The sequence below is a fragment of the Peromyscus leucopus genome, chromosome 8a, assembly GCF_004664715.2.
Source record: "Peromyscus leucopus breed LL Stock chromosome 8a, UCI_PerLeu_2.1, whole genome shotgun sequence".
Lineage (NCBI taxonomy): Eukaryota > Metazoa > Chordata > Mammalia > Rodentia > Cricetidae > Peromyscus > Peromyscus leucopus.
Window position 1 is genome coordinate 56,135,937 of NC_051085.1, and position 21,994 is coordinate 56,157,930.

Genomic DNA, 21,994 nt, shown 5'->3' on the forward strand with positions numbered 1-21,994 from the left:
GGCAATTTCATTTAGATTACCTTCATATCTGTATATATTTTTGGAAGCTTCTACTGTATTAGGTTTCCATGCTACCCCTCAAATGGCCCTTAATTTTAACCATCTCTCCTTGTATTCCCTACCTCATCCCCTCCTTCACTTACCCTCTACACCCAATCCTCCCATTCCAGTCATGACCCCCTCCCCATTCATCCATAACTGTCTCTTCTATTTCCCTTTCCTAGGAAGATCCATCCCCACCCCATTCCCTTACTCTATAACTAACTTCTGCAGTTCTACAGATTGTGGTTTGGTTATCATTCACTTAACAGTTAATACCCACATATTAGCAAATACGTACCATATTTGTCTTTTTGGGTCTGGGATATCCCAGACGTTACTTGGGATAATATTTTTTTTAATTCCATCCATTTGTCTGCAAATTTCATGATTTTATTTTTTAAATGGCTGAATAATATTTCAAAAATTGTGTAAATGTGCCACATTTTCTTTAACCATTAATCTGTTGAGGCACATCTAGGTTGTCTCTAATTTCTGGCTATTACAAATAGAGCAGCAACCATAAAGATGGCCGAACAAGTCTCTCTGTAGTGGGATAGAGCATCCTTGGGTATACACACCCAAAAGTAGTACAGTGGTATCTTGAAAAAGATCTATTACCGGCTTCCTGAGGACCTACCACACTGATCTCCATTGTGACTGAACAAGTTTGCATTCCTACCAGCAACGTATGAATGTTTCCTTTACTCTACATCCTCTCCAGAACGGGCTGTCGTTTGTTTTATTGATAGTAGCCATTTTGAAGAATATAAGATGGCATATCAAAGTAGTTTTGATTTGCATTCCTCTGATGACTTAGTATGTTGAACATTTCTTTCTCAGCTATTTGAGTTTTGTCTTTTGATAATTATTTATGTCTATACCCGTTTTCCAATTGGGTTATTTGTTTTCTTGATATCCAGTTTTTTGAGTTTTTTTATATGTTCTTAGCTATTAGCCCTCTATTGGATGTGTAGTTAGTAAAACTATTTTCCCATTCTGTAGGCTGCTCTTTGTCCAAATGATGGTGTATTAAAGGCAGATATTTGATGTCTAGCTTTTATCCACTGATAGCTACTGGGCCAGATGATATACCTAGTATTTTGTATTCAATGCTTTCTCAAGATTCCAACTGCACTGTAAAGTTTCAGGAGTGAGAATTCTCTCCCTCCGAGTCATAGACGTCTCGGGACAGGTGGACTTTGCACCTCAGTGTACGTCTGTGAGCCACGCACACTGGGAGAGGGAACGTGCCTGCCAGCGTGCTAACTGCAGTGCTGCCCAGTGTTTTCTGTTTTGTTTTCTGTGTGCATGTGTTTTGCTTTTTTGTTTCTTTTAGCTTTTTGAGACAAAGTTTTACTCTGTAGCCCAGGCTGGCCTGGAACTTTCAGGTATCTTCTCAATTCTTCCTCCTGAGTCTTGGGATTACAGATGTGAGACACCATACCAGTGGTTAAAGGGGTAGAAAATGGGCAGCTAGGCTAGAGATTGGTGGTGGTCTGGCTTTGGGAAACAGAGGCCAGGGCCCTGGTTCTGGGGTGATGGTTGCCACTTTACAGGAGAGGAGACAAAATCTGAGGAGTGACCACAGGGTGGCTGTGGTGGGAGGCCAACAATTGGTGGTGAAGCTGCAGGAGGGAGGGACACCCCCCAGGGGGCCAGCCTGGGCTGCGAAGTGAGCTTCGGAGGGGTCACAAATACTTATCTCATCTTCCATGTGGTTTTGCTGTGTACGTGAAAACAAATGCAGCCCAGCCTGTGTCTCACAGACCTTATCTTCAGGGTCGGAAATCCCCTCGCAGTAGCCCTGCATCCTGGTGGGGTGTGGGCTAATGAAGCCTACCGCGGTGGTTGGGAAACGCTACAAGTTTCGGTGTAAGATGCTGGCCAAGGACTGGGTTTGGACTTTAGGTGGCTGTTGGTGACCTGAGTATGGCAGTGTCATCGAGGCAGCTCAGCTTGGCTTGCTCATCCATCACTTCCAGGTTGTGCCCCTGGGCTCACCTTCCCCTGCACCCTGGTTGTGGCCCCATGGAGTTCACTCTTGAAACACACCCAGGCACGTCACAGCAGACACTGGGTTGTGTCTGCCAATGGACCATGCACCCCATTTAGCAGTGCTGAAGACACAGGCTGGCAGCCATGCACCTTTCCTGTCCTGATGAAATCTGCTCTTCCTTTCCTGTAGACTTAGCTGATGGTACAGCTGTACCCCTGTGTGTGCTGTGTTATACTGTGCCCACCTGCCCACAGGCATCCAGTGATGCTGATATGGGTAACAATCAGCGTACTGCAGTGGGATGGTTGGGACTGGGGGATGTCGTCCGAGATCCACGGCAAGGGACTGAGAAGTTTGAACTCCTCTTCTATGTGCCTGTGTCTCGGGCACTGGGGATTAGGGCCAGTCTTCTCAGGCCAGTGTCTCATCAGCAAGATGTCCTTATCCAAACACAAAATCAGATTCCTGGCTGGGAGGTGGTGGTTCACCTTTAATCCAGCACTCGGGAGGCAGAGGCAGGCAAATCTCTGAGTTCAAGGTCAGCCTGGTCTATAAAGTGAGTTCCAGGACAGCCAGGGCTGTTACATAGAGAAACCCTCTCTCAAAAACAAAACAGCAAAACAGCAGATTGCTGGAGTGAGTGTATACAGAGCAGTGGACCGATGGTGCTGGTCCGTGCACAGGTAGGACATGGGAACTGGGTGGGCAGTGGCTTCCACACACACGAAGGAAGTGCTGCCATGATGGAGCCCCACATCAAGGCCCTCACAGCAGTAGTTTCAGGGTATGGGTTCATGCGTCTTTCTGGGTCCAGGACTGTAGAGAGGAAGGCAAGCCATGAGGCCATGCTGGACCTTAAGAGGGTGTGTGAGCGGGAGCAAGGGTGCCCACTGCTTCTTGCCCTCACATTTCTCCCAGTTCCTCTCAGCCCAGACAGGACAGCAGTGTGTCTCCAGGCGAAGCGACCAAGCCGCCTCAGACAGGCAGCTGGTGACAGAACAGAGCACGTGTCTCCTCTGTGGTTTTCATCTTCATACTTCACAAGACCGCAGTCTGATTGATGGAATTTTTTAAAGCGTTGCTTTCTGGAGGCTGGGAGCCTCCTCCTCACCCGCACAGAACATATGTGCACATATTCCCCGGGGTGGCGTTTGAATGTGTGCATCGTGTGGCTGCGTTTGTTTAGTGTGTGCCTCTCCCCATCTGAGGGGACCTTTCCCATGACCCCCGGCTTCCTCGGTGGGCTGTTTGCTGCTGTCTGGGGTGGGGGTCTTTCTGGGAGCAGCCACCCTCCTCCCACAGCCACGCTCCAGGCTGATGGATCGTCTGATGCTGCGGCCTGCATTCTTCTTCCCCATAGCTGCTGGAGGGGAGGGGGGGTGGGGGCGAGGGAGAGGAAAAGGAATAAAGGATCCCAAACAGCTCCCATCTGTTGCGGGAAGATCATAATGCTTGCATTTATCCAGCTTTTCGACTGAGGGACTTCGAGAGTTTTATTATTTTATGAGCCCTCAGAGTACACAGAGTGCAGGCCAGATCTAGCGAGCCAGTTTGGGATGGCTGTGTAGACAGTTCCCGGCCAGCCACAAGCTCTGGCTTTCCTGCCATCCTGGTCTGTGCACATCTCCCACCATCCTGCGTGTCTGCCTAGCCAGGGCCTCCAGACAAGCTTCCTCCTCGTCCTCTGCCTGTTCCCTTCTCTTCTAGCCACTTGACCATCTTTACAGCTCATGCTTTGTTCAGGTCCCTCTTTAGCCTGAGACTTCCCTTGCTTGGCCTCCTGGGTGTCCTTGTATTCGGGGCCTGTGAAGAGTTATTCTGCGAAGTCTCAAATACAAGTTCTGACACTTGAGTCTGGTCCATGCACACCTGAGCTTCTGTATCCTCATCCCTGTGGACAGAAGCAACGGCCACCCGGGTCTAGTGTCGGCGAGTGCTCAGTGGATACACCCGTGGAGACAATGTTCCCAAGTCAGTTCCCTTGTCACACACTGCCATGTGTGGCCATATGAACAGGTCAGGATGGTGAATGTGGATGTGACAGGGAAGTCCCGCTGTCGTGTAGAAAGGCACCGGTAGCATTTCTGTTGCCCTCACAGGAAAAGCAGCAAATGCTGTGACCGGAGAAGAAGAGGCTAGCACGCTGTGCCTGTTCTTGCGGCTCCCTTTCCCTGACCTTGCAGCTCTCTGACCATAGCAGGGAGCTGTGGCGTGAAGAAGCTCAGGTCTGAGCTGCAGCCTTCGGAGAGCCTTCTAGACTTCTAAAATGTAATCTTTTGCATGGTAGCAGAACCATCTACAGCCATGGTTCTCAACCTGTGGGTCGAGTCCGCTTTGGGGGTCATATCTCAAATATCCTGCATATCTGATATTTATATTACAATTTATAACAGTAGCAAAATTACAGTTATGAAGATCCGATAAAAATAATTTTATGGTTGGGGAAGAGTCACCACAACATAAGGAGCTGTATGAAAGGGTCACAGCGTTAGGAAGGTTGAGAGCCACCCCTCTGCAGAGACCTGAAGAAGGGCTCTGCCACTGCCACTTCCATCCCCCCAACTGTGCAGCAGCCAAAACAGGTGAGCTAAGTAGGAATTACCAGTTGCTTACCTGTGTGCAAAGCCTCAGAACACACGGAATCTCAGCACACAGGAAGGCAGAGGGACATACTCCAGCGCCCTCTCTCTTGCCAGAGCACCTGTCTGAGGCTGGCAGCAGACTCCAAAGTGCCAGTCCCTTCTCTTTTTGCCCACAAAGAGCAGCTGGAATCACAAGCCACCAGTGTTTTCTATACAAAAGAAGACTATCCCAAGTTCAGGGTTCAGAGCCTTATCCTCTGGGAGCTGCCTCTCTTACCAGGCTCTGGTTCTAAATTCTATGGGACACTAAAATTTTCAAGTCAAATTTCATATTGTATATATCAAAATATAATTACATGGAGAAAGCTCAGTAGATAAAATATTGGTTGTACAATCATGAGGTCCTGAATTCAAATCCCCAGCATCTGTGTAGCCGTGTACATTTGTAACCCCAGCACTGGGGGCAGAGACAAGTAGATCCTGGGGCCTTGATGGCCAGCCAGTCTAGCTGAAACAAAACAGTGAGCTCCGGGTTCAGGAAGAGGCTGTCTCAAAAGAAGATGGAGAGCTGGTAAGATGGCTCATTAGGTAGAGGTGATAACTTGAGTTTGGTTTCCTGATCCATGTGGTGAGAGAAGAGAACCAACCCCTGAAAGTTGTCCTCTGTCCTCCACACATATGCTGTAGCCTGCATGGCCACACACACCTCCTGCCCACACATAAATAAATTAACTGTAATTAAATGTTTACTAGGGGAGAGAACTAGAGGAAGATACTGAACATTGACCTCTGTCATCTACACAGGCACACACATGCGCGCGCATGCACACACACACACACACATACACACACAAGTACATGCATGAGCTTGCACTTGTATATACATGCAGATATAATAAAAAAAAATGGTGAATGATATATTTTAAAGTATCAATTAGAGTCTGAGCTCCGGGATAAAGATCTAGGGAAAGAGTCTGGCTTTTGTGGCTGTCTCTAAAGGACATTGTGACATTGAACTTTTGACACACTCATTGCTTCTTTGGCTGATGGTACTCTCTAGCCTGGCAGTCACCACACTTCACTGTGCAGGATTTCAAGGGCTCTCAAAGAACAGGCTCCAGGGTCCCTGCAGAGCTGAGTGCTGGCTCTGTGTTGGTGATGATGGCTCAAGTGTCTTCAGCTCGACCCCTGGCCAACCACTTTCCCTGGAAGTATGTTGGCTCCGAATATCTAGAGAAGCTAAGGATCTGCTCTATCATTGCAGAGCAGCCTTGGGGCTCTATATTATCCATGTAAGAGGCCAGGTGGCTTCTGAGTGCTAGGAATCTCAGATCCTCAATAGAGGAAAAAGGGGGAAGAGGACTCTTGACAGTTAATCCATCCTCTAGCCCCAGCTGGCTCAGCACAAGGAGGCAGAGTGTCATACTGCGGCAGCCCAAGCAGACCTTCTTGCAGTGCTGCATACTCAGAATTCAAAGGTTTCCCGGAAACCAAGCCTCTTGAATAGAGCAGAATAGGAAATTCACATGCCTAGCCAGCTATCAAGTAGTTCATTTACCTTCGGTGTGACCAACATTGACTGGCTACATGGGATGCCAGATTCTGGACAGGGGCACGGATTCATGAACCAACTAATGGACATAGCTCTCTGTCTCAGGGAGCCCAGTCAGTGGGGTGTGGAGAACTTCACAAACATAGTCTATGGTTGCCCAGGAAGGCCACTTTACATTTTTTTTTTCCTGCAGAAACTCTTTTTTCTAGACTGGGGCTCTTTTGGTCTTGTCATGGCATATTGTATGATTGGGATGATCTTGTCATAGCACGTGGTATGATTGGGAATGGACTGTTGGTGCTTCTGTAAGCTGTTCTGTTTATCTTTGGATAAATATTAATCCACTGTCATTACACACATTAATATACGACTGTGCCACTTCACACATCATACACACACATCTTCACGGACACATGGACACCCAACAGCATTTGTCTCATGTCTATGCTTTAAATATTTAACAAAGAGAATACAGTGTTATGGGAAAAGCAGCTTAAGATCCAGACATGTTGGCCCGAGGAAGTGATGTTGCCTCTTTATGTTTAGCTGCTTTATTTTTAGCAACAGCACACAGAGCCGTGAGCCCTTTCTGTCTGTAACTTCCTGGGTAAGGCATCGTCATGGAGATGCTGTGTGTCTGTCTATTGAGGGCTGCATTCTCTCATCCCAGAAGGAAACCTATTCACTCAGCTGTCTCCAAACCAGAGGCCAATCTGGCCAGCCTGAAAGGGTCAGCCCCATGGGGAGTTCCAGAATGAAGCCCCCGAAGGAGATGACTTGGGTGTCTGCATCTGTTGACTCTGTCTTTGCAGAGTAGATTTGTTACCAGTAGTGCACAGACCCGAAGTGGCCACATTCCTGGCTCTGGATGGATGGATGTGACCGCGACCACCGACAAAGAATCAATAGAATCGTACACTGTCTTAGCCTGTGTGCTTGGTCTTTGTGTGGTCTGAGAGGTGTGAGTTGAGAAGTGTGTCAGAACATTAGCATGCACATCTGGCTGTGAGTGCATCAGTGAGTGTGGGTAGGAGAGTATGTGTCCAACAATGAATGAGGATCTAAGTGTGAATGTGTCAGTGTGGGGGTCTAAGTATGATTATGTATCAGGTTATTAGTATGAGTGAGTAAATCAGAGTGAGTGTGAATCTGAGTGTATCAGAACTGTCAGAATGAGTCTAAATATATCTATTAGTGAGTTCTAAGAGTGTGAGCTTGCCCTGTAAGTGTGAGAGGAACAAGTGTAGGTATGAGTGAATGAATCTGAGAAAAGTCTGGGGGAGAGCATGGGTTTGAGTGTTAGAGTGAGTATGGGGTGTGAGTCCGAGGTGTCTGAGTGTGAGGAGTATGAGTCGAAGCAGGCAGGCACCTGTACTCACAGGCTGTGTGCTCTGGTAAGCAGCGTTCCTAGCACTTGGGCCTGAGTGGCTGAAGATGAGGTGGGTGGGCTGTGAGGGAGTTGATCTGGTCAGGGTTTGGGCTGCAGGCATAGCTGTCTGGTGTCCCCATTCCTACAACCCCTCTTCCAGCCAGGCACAAACTTGCACTTGGCTAACCTGGGTCTTGCTCAGCTTCCAGCTGAGGGCTCCTTCCCTACCCTTCCCACTTTCCAATTCCTGCTCTCAAGCAGGCTGCTTTTCTGCAGGCAGGCTGCCCATTTGGAGGGTGGTAGTGGCATAAGCTTTCCCTTTCCCTTTTCCCTTTCCCTTGCTCCAGGTCCCTGGAGCAAGAGCCCAAAGTCACTTTGGTTACCAGGTCTTTAATTAGTAGGCTGCAATAGCCTCACCTGGCCTCACTCCCTTTTCTTAATACTGGTTCTAGGACAGCACTGTGGTTTGCATCAGGGTGGACCGTGTTACCAAAACACTACCAGCAGCACCCATGTACACTCCCTCATTCATGCATGAACATGCTCACCACACATGCGCACACATACTTTATTCATTCACACCTGCACATACCACATACATGCAGGTATGCATGTACATATGCATACATTCACACATGAACATGATGTTCATTTACACACTCATTCACAAAAGGTTTATATAATGCACACACAAATCTATATATACACTCACACACATAAACTCCATATTAAACTGTGTATATGTACACACTCACAGAGGCAGCGGCTGGCTGTTCCCACCATTCACAGATACCTGATGTCTACAGCCTTGTAAAGACTCCATAAAGGAACATTTTGCAAGCATCCATGTTGGGGTTGTAGCTAGCAAGAGGACTTGTAATGGAAGGGCCAGGGCCCCTGTCCCCAGCTCAACTGAGCTTCCAGTGGTGGCAGGATGACAGGAGGTAGGTAGCCCAGGACAAGCACCTCAGACAGAAGAACCTGAATTGATAGGTTCCAGGGTCCTAGTCCTATGCCTTGAGCAAGCCACTCAGTTCTGAAATCTGATCTGGCCTCTTCTGCGAATGATAGTACTGGAAAAGTGACCCAAGCCAAGTACCTTGTAAGTGGGAATGACTGGTATACAGGCCTATCATAGGAGAGAGAAGAGAACAGTACAGCTTGTGCTTATCATGGAGTAGGCCTCAGGCAACTGCTGCTGCAGCCATGTCTGTGCTCACTGGGTTCCCCATTGTGAAGGTAGAGTGCGCATAAAAGCCAGGTGTTCCTTACACCTTTCCATTGCCAGCCCAGGGCACAGCTTTAGGACCCTGTATAGACTCACTATGCACTTCTCTATCTGGACATCCCAACATGGGGCTTCTGTCTGCCTCAGCTGGGCAGGGTCTCTGAGCATGCAGTTGGGATTTGCCACGGGATAGAAATGGGACATGTTGTGCCTACAGCAGAGCCAGAGGAAGAGGTTCCTGGAGAAGGTATTAGCATGTGGAAAAGACACCTGCTAATGAGAAGACGTGTTCAGAAACAATGAAGACAGAGACTGAAAGTGATGTCCAGTCCCCTACATTAAGTCTGTGAGCCTCTGGGACTCATGTTTGCTTTGCAGTTAGTTTGGTCATGGCTTTTATCTTAGTGACAGCACCTTTTTTCACAAGGCATCCTGGGATTCTCGGCACACCACAGCCAACTTCAGACTTGGGCGTGGCACTGTTCCTACTCTGCACCTGGTCTTGGGATCTGTATTTTTTTTTACAGAACCTGCATCATGGGCCCAAGGACTTCTTGCAAAGAGCTTAGGGTGGTGGCACATGGCAAGTTCCCCAAGATGGTTGGTTACATGGTAATGTGTACTGTGTTAGCATGTGCAAGAGCTGAGGCTGGAGCTTGAGCTGGGAGATCATTTCAGTCCCATTACTTTAAGCTAGACTCTTATCCTAAAGAAGACTTTCAATCTTTTAAATGACTTTTAGAAAGTAAGTGTCAGGGCTGGAGAGATGGTTCAGCAGTTAAGAGCATGGGCTGCTCTTCCAGAGGACCAGGGTTCAATTCCTAGCCTACAAGCAGCTTGAAAACTATAATTCTAGTTCCAGGGGCCCTGACACCCTTGACACCCTCACACCAATGCACATAGAAAGTAAGTGCTATACCTATCTTCCACTGATTGAAGTCACTTGTAGAAGCCTGCAATGTCCGTGTTCTTGTAGATAGATGTCTTGTAGATGTCTGTCAGCTCAGAGGCTCAGACAATGTCCACTTTGCCTTTTTTGGGGGATGCCTTCTAATTTCACTTATCAGTGATTTGGGAGTGAATTATGTTTGTGTTCACACCTGTCATTCCCATATGAAGACCTAAGGGGATATTGCAGGTTGGGACTTTTCCTAAATGGCCTATAAAATTTTACACATTTTTCTGTAAAGAGGCAGGTATGAAATTTTTTAGGACTTGAGTGAGCCATGGCTTGTTTCAACCGCTCAACCCTGTTGCCATGAACTAGCCATGACCTTGTGTCCACTGAGGAGCTGCCTGGCTAGAGATGGAGCAGTTGGTGTACCTCTAGCCATGGTGTGTTAGTCCTCATTCTATAGAAAGCACAACCCTTTTGTCTTGTTTGTATCATCTGTGAGGGCTAGGTTTTTTTTTTTTTGGATAAATGAAACTCTGAGTACAAAGCATGTTGGGTCAGCCCATCTCCTCTGTCTCACTTATGTGGGTATTCTAAGTTCTTCCTCAGAGGCATCAATACACCCTGTCTATTCCAGCTTCTGCAAACTGTCAACCCTACCTGGGCTGGGTATTGATTAGCCACATCTACCATGGGTGTATATATACAGTGGGCAATGCTGGGTTCCATTGCTTCTTTTATAGTCCTTGTTCATTCCCAACATCAAATGCTATTGTTTAGCATCGTCATGTGCTGCTTTCTAGGCTTAATCCCAAATCATGGAGACCAGAGGTGAGGCCGGTGGATTCAGAGACAGTTCCTCCCAAACCCCGTAGCGTTTCTCAAACAGTGATGGAAGGAGGGCATTCGTTCATGTAGGACTGAACGCATTTGTGGAAGTTGGGCCCCTTTACGAGCAACCCTCACCCATACCTGGTGGTTCTCTCTTTGGTCACCAGGTTCCTCTAGAGCCATCTCCAAATAGACTGTCTTCATCTAGCATTAGTCAGTTTCCTATTGCTATAATGTGAGATAAGCCCAGGTACTTTATAAAGAAAAGATGATTTAGCTCACAGTTCTAGAGAGTGGAAGTCTAAACAGCGCAATGCCATCCAGCTCTGGCAAAGGCGTCCATGGCTGCAAGGGGGATCCCATCAGTTCTGTAAACTCTGGTGGGCTGTGTGTATAGTCGCTTTTCCCCCTTTGTGATCTTTCATCTCTGAGCTCCAGTTCTACCTGCAAGCCACTCACCCCTGATGACTGATGACTGGCCACGCCTTCTCACCTCCTGTTTCCTCAGTTCCAGCCCTAGGAATCATTTCTGTGCAGATAAATAGCTTGAGAGTCACATGACTGTTGACTGTGAGCTGAACAGGATGGCAACAACAAACTTGCCAAATGGATGGGGGAAAGCCCACAAGGCCTCAACCCTACACAAAGACCTACACACAACTGAGTAAAGCTGGGAATGAGAGAAGTGGTCCACCTCAGGAAAGAGCACACCAACTGGTTGTCCAGTATCAAATGGACAGCCCTGAAAACCTAAACACAGGTAACATCCTATGGACTCAACAGGTTATATGTTTAGGAATATACATGTATATGCAAATACATATATACAAGCAATAACAATTAATGAAAAAGAGTACATATGAGGGCTTGAAGGGAGGCAAGGAATGGAAGAGGTGTTGCAATTAAATTATAGTACCCAAAACAAACATCTCAAGATTTCAAACCTGCCTCCTTGGGACCTAGCTCTGACCAGGGGTCCCTGTAGCTGCCTCCCAGGGCCCGAGAAGCAGGTCACTAACATTTGCCCAAAGGGCATCATATTTTACTCCCCTACCTATGTGCATCTACCTTAGGGTTTCTTGGCAAATTCTGCTTCATTCTGCTTCATGGTCCTGCCTTTTCCAGGTACTTCTTGGAGAGGCCAGCAGCAGCAGGGGCTTGTCCCAAGCAGCTGGACATGCCAGTGAGGCCTTGGCTGGTTTACAATCCTGGAGGAACTCAGCCTGAGGCAGGAACTGGGCATGGGGAACAATAGTATATTGTTACCAGGGACAGATCACCTTTCCTTTTAATTTTCCTTTGGAAAATAAATCCTCTTTCTTTGTGTTTGGAAGGCTTAGCTTTAATCTCAGGCTCCCCTCTTAGCTAATGAAGTGGGGCTCTGCAAGACGGGACACCGCGCACCTTCATCAGCACATGAGCTGCCGAGCACCTCGTGTTAAAGGAGAATGTCAATGATTATCATTGTCCATTGAAGTCCTAGTCATAATCATCTACCTGTTCCACGAGGCCATGGGACTGTTTGTTATTCAGGTTTGCTGCTTAATGTGAGCTAAGACAGTAGCTGGCCCTTGCATTGTGCATTCAGAAAGGTTCCCAAATGGTGTGCTTTAATTCAGTTAATCTTTGCAATAACCCTACCTAGTAGGTGGCTTTGCTTCCCATTTCACAGATGGGGAAACTAAGCACAGGGGGACCTTTCCAGGCCACCACCCAGATGCCACTTGATAGCGGACTCGCCGTTCTCCAACCTGTACATGCTGCCCCCCCACCCCATGCATGTCTTCCAAACTGTTCAGAGGCCCATCAGTGTGCTGGTAAGCATTCCACATGACTATATATATATATATATATATATATATATATATATATATATATATATATATATATGTATTCTTGGTAGAATTCTCTAGTGGTAAAACAGAAACTTTTAAGCAGTTTTAACTTTTAGAACCTGAGAACTGTTCATGGGAGGCAATGCTTAGTGAACAAGTGGTACACTGATGTGTAAGCAGAGAATGAGTGAGGGTGGAGCCTAGCAGATGGTTGCTGGGATCGATTCAGATTTAAACTCATGAGGATGGAGGTGCTAGCTCTTGTGCATAGGGCAGGACCAGAGCATTCATAGAGCATATTACCTTGGACTGGGTACCTCTACAGCTAAGGACAGCCCGGGATGCTTTGCCAAGGTTGTGCATGCAGGGATCAGCTCCAAGAGAGAAAAAAACATATTAGTCCAAGTTTAGCTTCCAGCAAGGCTTTAGGTTCAGGGAAGACTCACTGTAAGTAGTCATGGGAACTCTACTCAGCCACGCTATAGTCCTCAAGGCTCCCCAGGACTAGGGCTATGAGGCCTGAGTGAAGATCTCAGGCTACTGGGAGCCAGTCACCCATCCTGGCTTCCGAGTCCTTCGCTAACTCACCTGGTGGGTAGGAGTTGTGCAAATCTGAGATCAGGTCCCTAGAAACTGGTAAGTGCATCTATCTGTGTGGTGAATAATGGCGTTTCCATCAGTCACAGGGTGCACATGCGACAGTGGTCCCTGAGAATGTGTTCTTACTGTGATTTCTGTAGACGCTCAAGCATGTCATTGTGTGATAGGTGTCATTGTGTGATAGGTTCACAGTGTCTAGTGTGGCAGGTTGTGTGGGATGACAGCAGGAGCAGGGGACTGCCCTCCAGCCGACTTCATGGCAGACGGTGCCATCCAGCTTTGTGGAAGTATTCCGTGCTTGTATGAAGCCCTGGCATGGCTGACAAAGCGCACCTCAGCATGTGTGCCGTCTTTCAGTCAGGGGTGACCATAGTGCATTTCCTGCTTCTCCTTTACTTTTATTTACCAAACAAGAGGCCAGTCAACACAGTAACAAAATACAAGACTAGCAAACTGCTCAAAGGGTCGCATCTTCCAGGCCTTCCCTACTGCTGGCCTGTGAAGACCCTACCAGGCCAAGAGGACTCAGGCTGTGCTTCCTCTCCCAGGCTTCTGACCCACTGACATCTCAGTGACCCAGGGAAGGCCCAGAGCTGCCTTCTGCAGACTCAGCATCTCAACGTCTCTCACATGCAAGGATGTGGTCGATGGACAGTCTCCTCGTCTCCTTGATATAATGGATGTTGGCCTCTTCTGTGAATCTATGTTGACCAGAGCTGTGTGTTTTGTAGACATAGGCACTGCCCTAAGAACCAAGTATCAGATACCCGTTCTTTTCAGTTCTGCGCTCCATTCTCACGCTCCCACCATTCTGTACTTCTTTCCTGGGTCCTCTGTCTGTCCTAGACAAGGACACTACTCTAGACCTCACTAAGCATGTCTCATATTCTAGTCAAAGCCTGAAACCCAGCATCAAGCAGATGCTTGGCACAGGTCTGTTGAGGAAAGGGAGACTCAACTTGTTGTGTATCCAATCAGTAGCCATGGGGAAGAAAACATTTCCAGATGTGGGTCATGCTGGAGTCTATCTGACAAGACACCACAGTTCAGGGCCTCAACTGTCAGTCCTTGTCACCTCCCCTCCATTGATAGTCAACACCATGAACTGAGAAGGTGAGAAGGAGGTACCCTCTGTGTCCTTGGGACAAAAAGGGAGGACAGGACCAGTTTTTCCATGGATGAAGGCTTGTTCTCAGCACTATAGATCAGGGTTCTTGGGACTGAGGGGACACTGGCCACCAGTACCAGCATGCAGTGGATGCCTACATCCTCTCTACTCCTCCCAGTCTTTGTGATCATGTGACTTTTTTTTTTCTAGATTTTTTCCATGGTGTCAACCTGTCATTTATATTCCTTCAGTTACCTAATGACAGGGACAGTGGAGTACAACACCATATCAGATACTATCATCCTACACGACACAATGCCACATCACTATACACATACCACCATGTATAACATATATCCCCATACCATACAACACTACACAGCACCACATCACAAGATATCACCTAACACCATACTATACAACACAATGCCATACTACATGACATATTACCACCTATCACTATATTACACACATCATACAACACTAAAATACCATATAACATCACAATACACCACACCACAAAACACTATATCACACAATATTTCAAAACAGCATATAACATCACACACTACACAACACTGTACCACTCTATATGAAAGAATACCAAATTCCCAAACACATATTATACAACACACTATATAATATACTACCAAATAGCACAATACCACATACCACTGTGAAAAACCATACCACATAGTACATCACCACAACAGCATACTCCTACATCATACCACAAACATACTATGCCACAACACCAAACAACACATCCTATAATACCGCATATCATACCACATAACATCATACCACATCACAAAATACCACACCTTTAAACACACTATCAAATAACACCACTTGCAGTATACAATGACAAACCACATAACATGTGTTACACCTCATTATATAACACAATACAATGTCAGAATACCACACCATACCCACTAGTTCATAAAACACCACAGCACAGATCATACCACACACCATATCACAAAACATGACAAAATATGCCATAGTATACTATCCCACACCACGCAAAATACCATACCATACTATCACACATCACTTACAATGTTTCCCACTCTCTGCAATTAGGCTTCAAACCAGGGATACCTACCTATGTGTAAAGGCTGGGACCACCAGGGCTCCCGGAAGGCAGTAATGACAATCTGCCCAGCTGGAGGGAGAAACAAGTATTTGTTTGGACAATTTGCATCCGTTCCTTCAAGCTACTTCAAACTGGATAAAAGAGAACTCTGTATAATATACACAGAAACTCCTGTTACCGGCAGAATCTTAAAATATTTATACCGCATACAAACAATGCCAAGGAATTCCCTAGGAGTCATATATTGACTTAATAAACACAGGCCCATTATGTAGCATTTGTCTTCGTTATGTATAACAAATTATTGATTATAGTAGATTAAAATCTGAAGGCAAAGATCGAAAGATCAGGCTTTTATATACAACATGCTGTGGTCTTGGCTTCCACAACAGCAAAGACTAGTGAATGCTGTGCCCTTCATCTGGGGGCTCCAATGGGTGGGCTTTGGGAACCAAGGCCTCTGTAGAGAGGGTGACAGCTAGGATGGCCTATAAGCTGAATATAAGCCATTTCAAAGATATGATGTCTCCCTGTATCTCCTTCAGGGTTCTCACAAGAGGGCTCATGTTCTGTCCCTTCTGTGCTCCAGTCCCAACCTCAGGGAGGCTAGTCTCTCTGTATCACTCCCATCTCCAAGGCTTTTTGTCCAGAGGGAAGAGAGAGGAGAGTTAGTGTCATCCCACAGAAGCCATTGTATCCTCCGCACCTTTCCAGCTGGAACACATCCATTTTGGTTTGAGCTGTCTGGGACTCAGACAACAGAAGGAACATGTAGACCTGCCCATCCTAACCTTCATACCTCACAGTTGCCCGCTCCCCAGCACCTACTGTTTCCAGGCATTGGGGGTTCAGGTGACAGGGCTTTTGTACTGTCTTGTTAATTTCAAAGCCAGGCCCAGACAGATCTGCTCCACAGGAGATCTTTCTAAAGAAAAAGATATGGCCAGTGATAATGTCCTTTTCAGTAACTGGGGCTGGAGGAAGCACCTGTGTCTGGGCAGAGTTAGCCCTGTATGTGAGGCTACCCCATGAGCCTACTACCTGAGCATGGGAAGATGATGGTTGTCTGCTCTGAGAGTGGTAAGCAGGAGAGAGGCCTGTATGACCATGCCTGTCGTTTCCTGAATTTTCCATGTCTCCTTGGTAGAGCCTTTACTCCCTCTGCTGGAGTCTTGCTGGCCACCAGCTGCCTCTCCTTTGGGATACACGCCTTCTCCCTAATTTGGTCCTTCTTGGTGGCAATCGCCCAAGGAACCCTTTATTCCCCAGATAACGGATGATGGGCTTAGCTGGGAGAGTAAGAAAGCTCTTCTGCTTGGCTCTTAGGATAAATGATTCCAGGGGACGAACAATGGCTGACTAGACTCTGGTAAGACTTGTCAAGGATGTCTCCAAAACTTACTCAGTGCTCACTCCATCCAACACTAGAAAACATAGCATTAAAGTACCACTAAGTACACTCTCTATTGAAAAGTAGAAGATGTAGATTGTAGTAAACTATAATTAATTATTATCGGAATTTTCAATTAAAAGGGAGACTGAAGGAAGAGGGCTGTGTTCCAGAAGGCAGGGCTCTCCATCTAATTTCCTCAGTCTGAAGCCACTAGAGACTGTAGCTGGGGACTTCCCCTTGGTCCCTCGCTGTGCTCAGGGCTCTGGATACACCAGGGCTCCTGGACCCTTTTCCACTCCAGCTGCTAGATCTGAGTGTGGCCAAGGATCCCAGAGTATGCTTTGTCACCAACCAAATACAGAATAATAAACAGATGTGTCTCTGTCCTTACTTCTGAATTTGTTTGTATATTCTAGAAGAAAAATGGAGCTTATAAGATTGAGATACAATACCTATTAATTATGGAAAGGCTGGGAAGACAAATCCCCAAACTACCTTGCCATAGTGACTCAAATTTCAACTACATGTTCTAATCTAATATGTCCTGCTATAAGTAAATAGACTTTGGTCTGTTAGAGTCCATCACCTTCCAAAAGCCTAGTATATGGAGGAGGGACATGGGAGAGGAAAGACAGAAGCAGGGCATGGAGAAGAAGATGGTGGGGGTGGACATGGAGGATGTAGAGGAGGACATGGAGGGGGATATGGAGGAGAACACATGAATGAGGACATGGAGGGGCACATATAGGAGGAAATGAAGGAAATCATGGAAGGACATGGATGATGTGGAGAAGGGCATGAAGAAAGGTGTAGAAAATGAAGGCATGCAGTCTTGATAAAGTATTTTATGGAAATTAAATAAGCTTTCTTTCCTCATATGTCTTGCTTGTCCCAAGGTTGCAGAGCATAGTAGAGGCAGATCTGTGGAGACATGTCAAGGTGTAATGGCTACAGTCAGCTGTCTTTGACCTCTAGCACCTAGTAACTGCTATTGGTTGCTTTCTGAGCTAGAGACTTGGTTCTTTGCATCCTTTTTGGTTTTTCCCATGAAGTAGACACCATCTTACTGCAGAGAGGCCTGGGAGAAAATGTGTACTGAACAGGACCATGACACACCAGAGGCTGTTCATTTCTTTGAGGCCATAGGAAGACACCTAAATAGTGTGTGCTTCAAGGGTGGAAACTGCTTTTCCTTTTCCTCTAGTTTGGTTTATTGACACCTGAGAAAAGAGCCCTATCCTAGTTACCAGTGATTACTATACACTGCCAGTATCTCCTGTTTTTCCCGTGTTGAGATGAATGTAGTAAGTCTTCATTCACATTAGCAAGCCATTTATCATGTGGCCAGTATGTACCACACTGAGGAAACAAAGACAAATCTGTGCTTATTTGAGCAAATTCCTGAATCCAATGAACAAGGAAATTCTGAGGTGCTATGAGGGATGAATGCCCTGCTTCAAACTCAAAGTGCAAAGAGTACCACTAGGTCCTAGGTAAGTTCTCCCTGTGCCCTGGATGCACCTGCTTTGGCTTGGGTTCTTCACAGTCTTTCCCTCCATTCTGTCTCCCCATGTGGCTTCCTTGTGTGGAGTTTCATGTGTTGTTTAAAGCACAATAGACAGCTGACACCAGAAAGAGGCAGTGGACCGAGAGAAGCCTATGAGACATGGAGTAAAGGTAAGAATGGTTTTATGGAGTAGTCCCTAGAAACTTATGCTGCCTGGATGATTTTGATGGTCCATAAAGTAAATACTTCCTTTCAGGAAGCCGAAGTGTTCACATGCTGAGCTTAGAAGCCTGCCTGCCTGCCTGCCTGCCTGCAGTAAAACCTTCCACTGGAGAGGTTGATACACACCCTTCACACATTTCTTACTGAGGGGGTGGCAGCCACAAGCAAGGCCTCCATGTTTCCAAACAGAAGCAGATGCCTAGAAAGTGTACACAGAAGCTATTCTTCAAAGAATAGATTAAAATATCTGTCAGGAAGGCTGGCAAGCTGACCCACAGGCCACCACAGCTGGGATGGATCATCATGACCAGGGCAAGAGGGACTAATAGATGGGCAAAGGGGACATGGAGGAAGCAGGTTCCTGATGACCAGTCAGTAATTGCCCCTTTCATCTTCAGAATCAGAGTTCACAAGATCTTACCTGCCCTTCGAATGTCCTCTTGGCCCATGTGAGTCATCCTCATTGGCTGTATTGTTGGCCCACTGGCTAGCCTATGGGCCCATCTGATGACTTTTCCACACATCAGATATACTGTTGGCCCAACTGATGTCCTCCTGGTCTGATTATGGCATATCTAATGTCTTGCTCTCCCACCTGATACCCTGCTTGCATGTCCTAATTGATAACTTTGCCGGTCTGTTATCAGCTGTTTCATCTGAGTCCTGCTTGCCTATTTAAATTCTACTTTCCTTTCTGGGATCTTCTTTAAAAGTGTTCTTTTTCTCTTCCCATGGCCAGTTTTCATTGGGACCATGGGTAAGGCTCATCACTATCTAAGTGTCTATGTCTCTGTTGTGTGGCAGATACGTTATGATTCCTTCTTCACCCGGTGTCTCAGTTTGGAAATTTTACCTTCCAGAGTATTGGAATACACATGATAAACAAATTGGTTCACCTTCATGTGGTTAGGTGACAACTTCTTAGAACTATAAGAAAATGACAGTCTCTGCTTTGAGGCTAAGTAAGAATTCCAAGATTTTGGTATTCTCAGAGGAGAAATTTGTGTCTTATAGCCTTTCTATTTTTCTTAAACCTTCTACAAACAAGTTCATAAACACAAGATAGGGTTGGAGGTGAATCTGGGGCACAGATGGAAAATCTAATGTAGAGTTTAACTCGAGTCAAAATTCAGAAGAGGGAATGCACCAAATTCACAAGAGAGATCCAGCCATATGAAGGGCATGCAGGGCTAAGTATGAGGAGCAAATAGGAGAATTGGAGGAAGGGCATGACACAGGAAATAGAAGACCCAGGGAAGGGACATAGATGAAATATGGAAGAGAGACATAAAGGAAGATATAGAGAAGGAGGGGGACCATGAAGAAGAGGAGGAGGTATTCAGATGAGGACATGCAGCAGACTTGTGAAGGTTCATGCAGGTACCTTGGTGTGTAAGCACAGACTTGCAAATTTGTCTTAGTAAGGACCATCCTTGTTTTTGCTTCTTCCTCTCAACATGCTTGAAATATTTATTTATTAATGCCCAAGTATATTTATGTATGCTCATCAATGCCCATAAAAGTGGAGGTATAGTGATGGGGTGACAGATTTGGGTAGTGGTCTGAAGTCAAATCCTTGGAGGTGACCACCATTTGCTTGCACACTCAAAGGCCTCTTGCATTAGGTGCCTTGCCATTTTTTCTATGTGTGTCATCCACAACTTTTTGTCCTCTTTTTTACATTAGCTGCATCACCACTATACCCATGCTGGCTGGAATCTGCCCCTCACTGAAGGAGGGAAAGATGTCTCCAGTGTTTTTCTAGCCTGTGGTGCCAGAAAAAGTCAGTATCAGGACTCAGAGACCCTTCATTCTTGCCTTTAGCTGCATAGTGGCATGGGCATGCAGTGTTCCTGGGTAGATTTCTAAAGCCATTGATCATTAAATGCTAATTCTGACAGTTTCACTTACATGTCCATGTAATGGAGCAGGAGAGACAGAAGCAGAGTGAGATGAACACCTAGTTGGTGAGGTGCCTTCTCTTGTGTGGGAGATCCCAGCAACTCTGTCTTGGCCTGCCTCTGATGCCCTGTAAATGGGACTTTAAGCTCCATCTCAAGGTTCATTCACAGCTACAGTTTTCAGAATGGAGGCCCAGACATTCCCTGTGGTCCTCTCTTAAGTCTGTAGATACCCTCCTTTTACCCTCTACCTAAGCTCATATTGCAGATGGACAAGGAACCCTGCCCTCATAGGACACATTCTCATAAATTGGTGTCAGGAGAATGAGGGGAAAAAATGTACAATTTCCCAACAAGAGACTTTAAGGTTGGGTTAGTGACTGAGAGATGCCACTGAAAATATCTACAGAAGCTTGTAAGAGACCTTTTCTTTATGTACAAGGCTCATCACATGCCGGATGTTTAAAGGACTGCACGGGCCAAACAGCTGGATACTTGGTCTTTAGGACAACACACAGCTGCAAATGTAGAGACATCTGGTAACCACCCAATAGTCTACATCCACCAGATGTTTATCATCGTGCAGGCAGGCAGGCAGGCAGGCAAGATCTTTGTGAATCTGGGAACAAAAGACTATGGCCCTCTTCTCTTCCTCTCACAAGCTCACCAACCCCCCACAGGCAGCTGCCTGGGAATCTACCCCACTGAGGTGCCCCCTGGGTCTTGCTGTGGTAGGGATGTGTTAGGCCATGTGTGGATGGACTCCTCATGAAAGAGGAGAGGGAAGGACAGCATGTCTATGAAGGAAGAAAGCCAGGGTAGACCAGGACTTCTGGTCCTCTGTATGCTGGCCCTGGAGATGGGCAGAATGAGTCTCCATTGGAAGGGGAATTTGCCTGGTTAAGAGAGTGAACCAACAGTCATGGTTTCAGAGGCTAGGAATCACAGCACATCTTCATAAGAAGGGGCACAAGAGGCAGAAGTCAGTGCCACTGAGAGGGGCTGAGAGCAGCTTTAAAGGCTGAGGTTGAATGTGGTTGTCCCGAAAGGTGAACAGGAAGATACAGGACTGAAAAGCAGGTGGAAGTCTAAGGAGTGGCAGCCCCTGACTAGGGTCAAAGGGCTGTACAGACCTGGAGGAGGCACACTATGAAGATGAAGGGTGCCAAGCAGGCAAGGGCTAGGTGTCACCAGAAACAGATGATATGACATTTCTAGAACATGGAAGCCCTACTACACCACTTGGAAGCCCTTCTCCATGTCCTCCTCCATGGTGCTTACACAGAGATAACTAGTCACTGTGAGTTTTCACTGAGACATAAACAAATGTTTTTCTAAATAGTCCTGAGTGAAAACAGATAGATGTCCCAATGTGTGTCTCAGGCCTGGACTTCTTCCTGCCTACTTTCTTGGTGACTCTGTATTTGTTGGCCACAAATCCTAGGCTACTCGACTTTTCAGGTCTCTGCACCCTGTACCTCAGTTCAAGGTCTCTCATCTCAGAGTGGCCTCCTTTCTTGATTCCCCAGAAATCTGATCACGTCCCTGCTATGGTTTGAATCTGTCCCTTAAAGTTTATGCTGGAAACTTAACCTCAATGCAACAGTGATTTGGGGGTAGAGAGTTCAATAATGGGATTATGCCACGAAGGTCCAACCCTCATGAATGGACTATGTTTTGTAAGGCGGGTTAGCCGTGTGCTAAGCCCTTGGCTTACTTACTGTCCCCTAACTGTGGGACAATGCAGCAATAAGGTATTTGCTATTACTAATTTACTAATGCTAGCCTCTTATCCTAGACGCCCTAGCTTTCACAATTGAGAAATAATCCT